We start from the raw sequence: 7423 nt of genomic DNA on the forward strand, positions 1-7423 counted from the left end.
TTATTATCACTATTATCTTTTCTGGCATTTTAAGTAACCCGAAATTATTCATTAAAGGCATAGCTTAGTGGGTAGAGTACTAGCTAAAGTGAAATGTATGAAACCTACTTAAGGAAGAAAGAGAAAAACAAACAGAATCTACACATATTTCGTTAATGTACTTTTAAATGCATTCCAATCAAGAAAACTCTAGGCATTGATGAATTTATTATTGACTTTTCCTAAAACTTTGAAGAGATCATTTTGATTATACAAAAATACTTCTTTAGAAAGGTAAGAAATAGTAGCTGCCCTCTTAAAAGTTTCTTTTTTTTTTTTTTTGGTCCAGTCGTAGGCCTGAACTCTGGGCCTGGGCGCTGTCCCTCAGCTCTTAGGCTCAAGGCTAGCGCTCTACCACTTGAGTCATAGCGCCACTTCCGGATTTTTTCCCCTGCTTATGTGGTGCTGAGAAATCGAACCCAGGGCCTCATGCATGCATGGCAAGCACTCTACCACTGAGCCACCTTGCCAGCCCTTAAAAGTTTCTTTTAAAAAATACCGAGCTGAATTTTGTCTGGAATTTTATTCCATGTACTGAGCAATTAAGGCGAATTGTTTAAGGACATTGAGTCTTCTAACCATTAAGTACTTTATTCATCACTTAGTCCTTATTTTTTGTATAACATTTGAAAGGTTCTATAAAATCCATTTGGAGGGTCTTTACTCAAAGCAGAATGGCATAATGTAAGCATCTCAGGATTTAGAGCAGTGAGTATGAAAGCCATGAACAGTTTATCTTGTCTTTGAAGAAATTTTTAATACATAGAGCATAAATAAGAAAGAACATTTTAGGTGATAGAGTAAATAATGGAGGCCAGGAAGTGGCCTAGCACCACCATAGGAAGACGAAAGCTTGGGTGCACCCTAAGGGAGAACTGTCCTGTCCTGTTCTGTCCTGTTGAGATACTTGTCATGCATCAGGTGCCTGCACAGGGAGGGCTGGCACTACTAACACAGCACCATGAATATGGTCAGCTTGGCGTCTTCCATGGTTCGCAGCAGAAACCAGATGAAGTGGAGCAGGGATTGGACAGAGGGTGACCCGTGTTTGTTGGATGGTACTTCTATGCATACATGATGAAGACCACAGACCTGCTTTTGTTTTTCCAATAGAGAAACTGCAGCACTGCCTGGGGCACGAGCATGTCCACTTGCCTGGGAAGCTTTGGGCCATGGAGTCCTCCACCAGCATGTTGTCAGAGCCAACACTGTGGAGTGTAGAAAGTAGTAACAAGGTTCCCAGTAGTTCTCGCTTTCCTCAGAGTCAATGCCCAAAACAAATGGAACCATGGGTGGCCCTGTTTCCAGGAACCCCAACTGGAACACTTCAAGGCTCTGTATCAGTGGGGTCCATCAAACTGAACATCCTAGCCAGACACTACATCCACTTCTGCCTTCTTTGAGGACTCCAACACCAATATGGACAGTGCTGCTGTGCTCTTTTGCTGGCCATGAGGGAAGAACAGGAGTGTGCTCCCGAGCACATGAACTCCTGAGCCCCAGAGGGCTTACTCTGTGCCATGTACCTGAAGAAGAGGGTCCAGTAATTCTGGCGTGCCCTTCTCCATGCAGTTTACCTTGCATGTGATTGTTGTCTTCATTCTGGGAGCCTTCCTGCTCCACCATCGCTGCTGCCAATGTGGCCCAAATACTATAACCTTTAGAAAGACTAGGTCAAAGCCTGAAAATATCAATACCAAGAATTGGGTGCATTAAAGAGGAGGGTATGGAAAGGGTAGACAAATGAAGGGAGGAAGGGACAGAATGTAAATGAGCTCATTGGATGAGAGTGAGGGAACAGAAGATGCTGTATGAAAGGAAATGTATTTATTTGCTTCATGAAATTGAAATCCCTCTACACAACCTCTTTATAATAATTATAAACTAAATTACTTTTCTAAAAAGGAATTCATTGCATATACCACAAAACTAAGAAAAGTAAGGGAAGGGGTGTGTCGGGGGGTTGAATGTTGAAAGGGTGGCATGGATCAATACGCACTGTTTTCATAAACTGCTTTGTTACATGGCACTTCTTTTGTACAACTACTTAAAGATAATTGACAAATAAAAATAATAAATGAGTAGATGTAAGATAAGGTGAGTACAGGAGAAAGAAATGGTTGATACATACTTCTGATATGGAACAGGGCTTCCCTTTAGGTTGGAATCCTGTAGAAGAACTCTACTGTTTTTATAATATTTCAGAATAAGATGAGATTCATAAAGCATGATTCATTATAATTTGTCAAAAATAATTTAAATAGTTGTTAATTGCCCAACAAAATTAAATTCCTATAGTATCTTTGTGAATAAATTTAATTTATGATCATGTTTTGACAGAAAAATCTATGAAAATGTTTTATTTACTTATTTTTTGGTCAGTCATGGGGCTTGAACCCTGGACTTGGGCACTACCCATCAGCTCTTCAGCTCAAGGCAAGCACTCTACCACTTGAGCCACAAAGCCATTTCTGGTTTTCTGGTGATTAATTAGAAATAAGAGTCTCATGGACTTGCCTGCCTGGTCTGGCTTTGAAGCCAGAACCTCAGATCTCATCATATTGTGTAGCTAGTATTACAGGTGAGGGCCACCGGTGCCTGGCAAAAAATCTTAATTCCAATTCACCTGCATAAAGCCAGAACTTGAGGCTTTGCTTAAAAGGTGGAATGCAGGCAAAAAGTGAAAAGCAAATACTAGCAGAGAGGCAGGCAGAGAATGAGAGAGTTAAAGAGAGAGGGAGAAAAGAGAGAGAGAGGGCAAGAGAGAGGGAAGGAGACAGGGAAAAATGTAAAAACGGGGGAACAATGGGAGGAGACAGGCAAAAGTGGATGATGAAAGTGAATATTATCAAAATATATGAAAATATAATGGAGTCCATTATTTTGTGCAATAATAAGGCAATATGTTTAATAGAAATTCAAGTGTGAAAGCAAATTTCTCAATTTATAAGTTTTATTTAGAAGTAATGAGGATGGAGATTAGCTGCTGGGGAAGGTATTACTTGCATTCTATTCTAAAACCCCGACCACAATCCCTGAAGATGTTCCTATCCAGGCCAATCAAGTAGCCACTGCCAGTTTTTGAAGCAAAAAAAGAGAAGTGTCATTCTGAGAACCAGAAGATTATAATGGCTAGGCATCTGTGGCTCAGGCTTATAATCCTAATTACTCAGGAGCCTGAGATGTGATTATCCAAGTCAGGACAAGCAGGAAATCTTAATCTCAAGTTAAACACCACAAATAGGAAATGGGGGTGTGGTTCAAGTACAAAGGCACCAGGACAGCACTCAGGCACTGAATTCACCTTCAGGTTCAGTACATACACACACACACACACACACACACACACACACACACACACACACACACACACACACACACACACACACACACACACACACACACAACGTTAATTATATATTAGAAAACACAGTCATATGTCAATATTTAATGCTCACAAATGTTAACTCCTACTGAATTTCACATTCTCTTAAAAGAGAGTAGCTTCTTGGCAGAATGTCCTTAATTTTTAAAAAGAATTTATAGCCATACTCCTTTGGCAGTCTCTATCACAAATTAGAATGGCGGGGGAGGGGAGGGCATGGGGAACTAGCCACTTCCTTTATGCTTCAATGATATTCTTGTACTTCACTAGTGGAAAAACATTAGCAGGAATGAGATGTGTCTAAAATAATATAAAACCATTGAAATTGCCGCTGATCATGTACAGGCTGATTAATTCTGTACAATATGACATATACATTGAACACCACAGGATGCGCTATCAAGTGAGAAGCAACCTATATATGATATAATCGGTAATGTGTGTATTTTATACTCATGGACATAGATATTTGTATATGCATGGGAAAGGTTCTGGCAATATATATCTGACAATGGAATTCTTTGGGGAATGGGGTATATGGTTGTGCAGATGGATTGGGGAGAAAAATTTAAACCCTAGATTTGAATTATGACATTTATATACAACCAAAAATCTGTTACTTTAAAAATTAAAAAAAAAACACCTACTAGCATATGAGCTAAGAAAAATACCACATAAAGCTGTAGTAATTTTTTTCTCACTTTTTGATTAGCACACATTCTTCCAAGGGATTTGATTATGAAATTTTCATATATTCAAACAAGGTATCTTTATGAGACTCATCCCTTCCATCACTCTACACATCCTGATACACAGGATGAACCACTTTTAGGTGTAGTACTACCAATAAAAAGGGGAAAAATGAAATATATAAAAATTTAAAAATTACTATTAGTGTAGTCCTCACCCCTATAAAATGCTTACTTGGAAAGCAGAGTCCAAGATTGCATAGGAAACAATTATCAAGATCCCCTTCTCAGCTGGAAATGCAGTTTAGTGGTAGAATGCTTGCCTAGTATGCATGAAGCCCTAGGTTTGATTCCTCAGTACCAAATAAACAGAAAAGGTGGCTCAAGTGGAAGAGCACTAACCTTGAGCAAAAGAAACTAAGGGACAGTGCTCAATTCTGAGTTCAAGTACTACAACTGGAAAAAAATAAACAATCCCATTCTCAATCAATGAGTAAGCATTTGTGCGTCCAGGTATGTAGGTATGTAATAAGAGGCATTCTAACCCTGCGTTCTAACACAACCTATGGAACTCATGATATTCATTCAAAAGTGACTGCTAAAAACAGGGCTAGCTAACATTTCTCTAACGTGTAAATAAACGAATTTAATCTATGTACACAACGTGCATGTGTACACATATAGATTCTACAGCAAGAAAGATATTCTGATAATTATGTGCTACAAATCCTGCCTTTTTCTACTACTTGCTCATTCTAGAATAATAGCATATGCACAACAGTGGGTGCGAGATGAACTCAACACCTTCTAGGAGATGTGTGGCCTGATCATAGAAACAAAAACATGTATTTCTTTTAATGTACAAATTATGAAAACATATACATGCTCATATGTGTCTATAAGTTGAGTGTATTACACAGCTAGATGACTCTGTATGTTACATAAGCACTGAAAAAAGGAAGGAAAGGTCCACGGTTACATCAGAAAAATTACTGAGCCATGACTCTGGTCTCATTATTTTTTCCGGTTAATTGGAGATAGAATCTTACAACTTTTCTGCTTTAGGGATCTTCAAACTACAGTCTTCTAGGTTTCAGTCTCCTAAGTAGCTAGAGTTACAGGCAAGCCAGACTGGAGATATAGCTTAAGTGGAGAATAATCAACCTGGAGAGAAAAAGCTAAGGAAGAGAATAAGATCTTGAATTCAAGTGCTAGTACTGAGGTATGTGAGCCCACACACGCGCACACACACACACACACACAAACACACACACACACACATACACACAGAGAGATTAACAAGAATGAAACTCTGGTGACCCAGCTATATCTGTATACTTTAAATCACCTGTTTAATAATCTAATAATACAGAAATGAATCCTCAAGTTTTCTCCTCTTTATTATATTAGGTGTCTTAATTACCTTATCAGGGTTTTTTTCCTTTTCTTTTTTCTCCTGTGTGTGTGTGTGTGTGTGTGTGTGTGTGTGTGTGTGTGTGTGTGTGTGTGTGTGTGTGTGTGTGTGTATAACAATACGGAGACTTAAACTAAGTGAATTGGCACGATGCTTTTGCTTCTTCTCTCAAGGCTGTTGCTCTACCCCTTGAGACACAGAACCACTTCCATCTCTTTTGGGGAAAGAAGTGTTCCATGCATTTTGAAGGCCATACGGGGCCCAATAATAAGTCTATGTATCTCAGCCACATGAGTATATTTTTTCTTATGTGCTAAAATCATCAGGTAATAGTCTTAGTTACAATAAAAAAAATCTATGGCACTACTCAGGCCTTGATTAATGCCTAGGACCAACACAAAAATAAATGCAGTTTCTTGTAATTATTTCAGTTGACCTATTGCTACTCCTAGGATTATCATCTATGTCAAGGGTCTCTGGATTGTGACTCCCTCCATAGGTAAAGGATCACTCTAAATCTATCCGTCAAATGTAACTAAATCCTCCATATATTACCTTTGTAATATAAATTAAAATTGTTAATAACAAATAAATTATAATAAGTGTAGACAAAAATTCCATAAACACCAAGGATTTAATTCATGCTATGACATTTTTATACCTCAAACATCACTAAGGATTTTTTCAGAAAACACACTTTTATCTCTACCCACTGTGAAACTGAAGAACTGAAATCATACACTACCCAACTTAGAGGCCTACACCAAGAAATAATTAGATGGCAGACATTGGTACAAGCAAACTGTACACCGCATATTCTCCTAAGTGAATTAATACTAAAAACAATGGACATGGTCCAGCTTGAGTTGAAGTTGAATATCTTGTCTCAAGAACAAAAAGTGAGGGCTGAGAATATGGCTTAGTGGGAGAGTGCTTGCCTAGCAGCCATGAAGCCCTGGGTTTGATTCCTCAGTAAGATATAAACAGAAAAAGCTAGAAGTACATTGTGGCTCAAGTGGTAGAGTGCTAGACTTAAGCAAACAAAGCTCAGGAAAATGCCCAGACTCTGAGTTCAAGCCCCAGGACTGGTTTAAAAATGGTGAAGACAGGAAGCAGGGAGAAGAACAGAGTTATTTGTCTGAGCCTACATTTTCTCAGCCTTCATGAACTTTCATCTTGTGATTTGTTTTTATTCTATTCAGTGGTCAACAAACTAGTTTCCTCTGAGTCTCTGAATCCTGTGTTATTTAGAGTTAGGAATCCTGATTTTAGTGTTGGGGATTTTGCTAAATGGAAGAGCACTTGCTGGCAAGTGTCAGGACCTTAGTTTGCTTCTCAGATCTGAAAAAAAGGACTCTTAAATCTTCTTTAGTTTGTGAAACTTCACAGAAGAAATAAATGCTTTCACTCATTCATAGAAGCACAAATTGATACATTTTCTAGGCTCATTTGAGAAAATTTACTATGAAATAGCAAAACAAAAGTCACACACTGATGGTTCACACTTGTAATCCAAGCACTCAGGAGGCTGAGATTTGAAGATTATGGTTTGAAGCCATTTGGTGCAAAAATGTCCATGAGTCTCTTATCTCAACCAGTGAAAAACAAACCTGCAAAAAAAAAACTGTAGCTGTAGCTCAAGCAGTAGAATGTTAGCTAAGAGTTATAAAGCTACAGGGCAGCACCCAGTCACTGAGTTCATGTCCCAGAAGAACTGGCAGAAAAAAAATGAACTCAAATTCAAAATAGTTCATAATCATCGATAATAACTTGCCATTTTGGGCCAAACAAAACAATTATTTTTCTTTAATGAAATAGAATAGGACACTTTACTTCTTAATTAGTGCTAAATCATGTAGGATTTCACAGTGTGGAAAGATACCTTTTCTAATGATA

The sequence above is a fragment of the Dipodomys merriami genome, unplaced genomic scaffold (genome assembly GCF_024711535.1).
Source record: "Dipodomys merriami isolate MVZ:Mamm:240054 unplaced genomic scaffold, mDipMer1.0.p SCAF_43, whole genome shotgun sequence".
Classification (NCBI taxonomy): Eukaryota; Metazoa; Chordata; class Mammalia; order Rodentia; family Heteromyidae; genus Dipodomys; species Dipodomys merriami.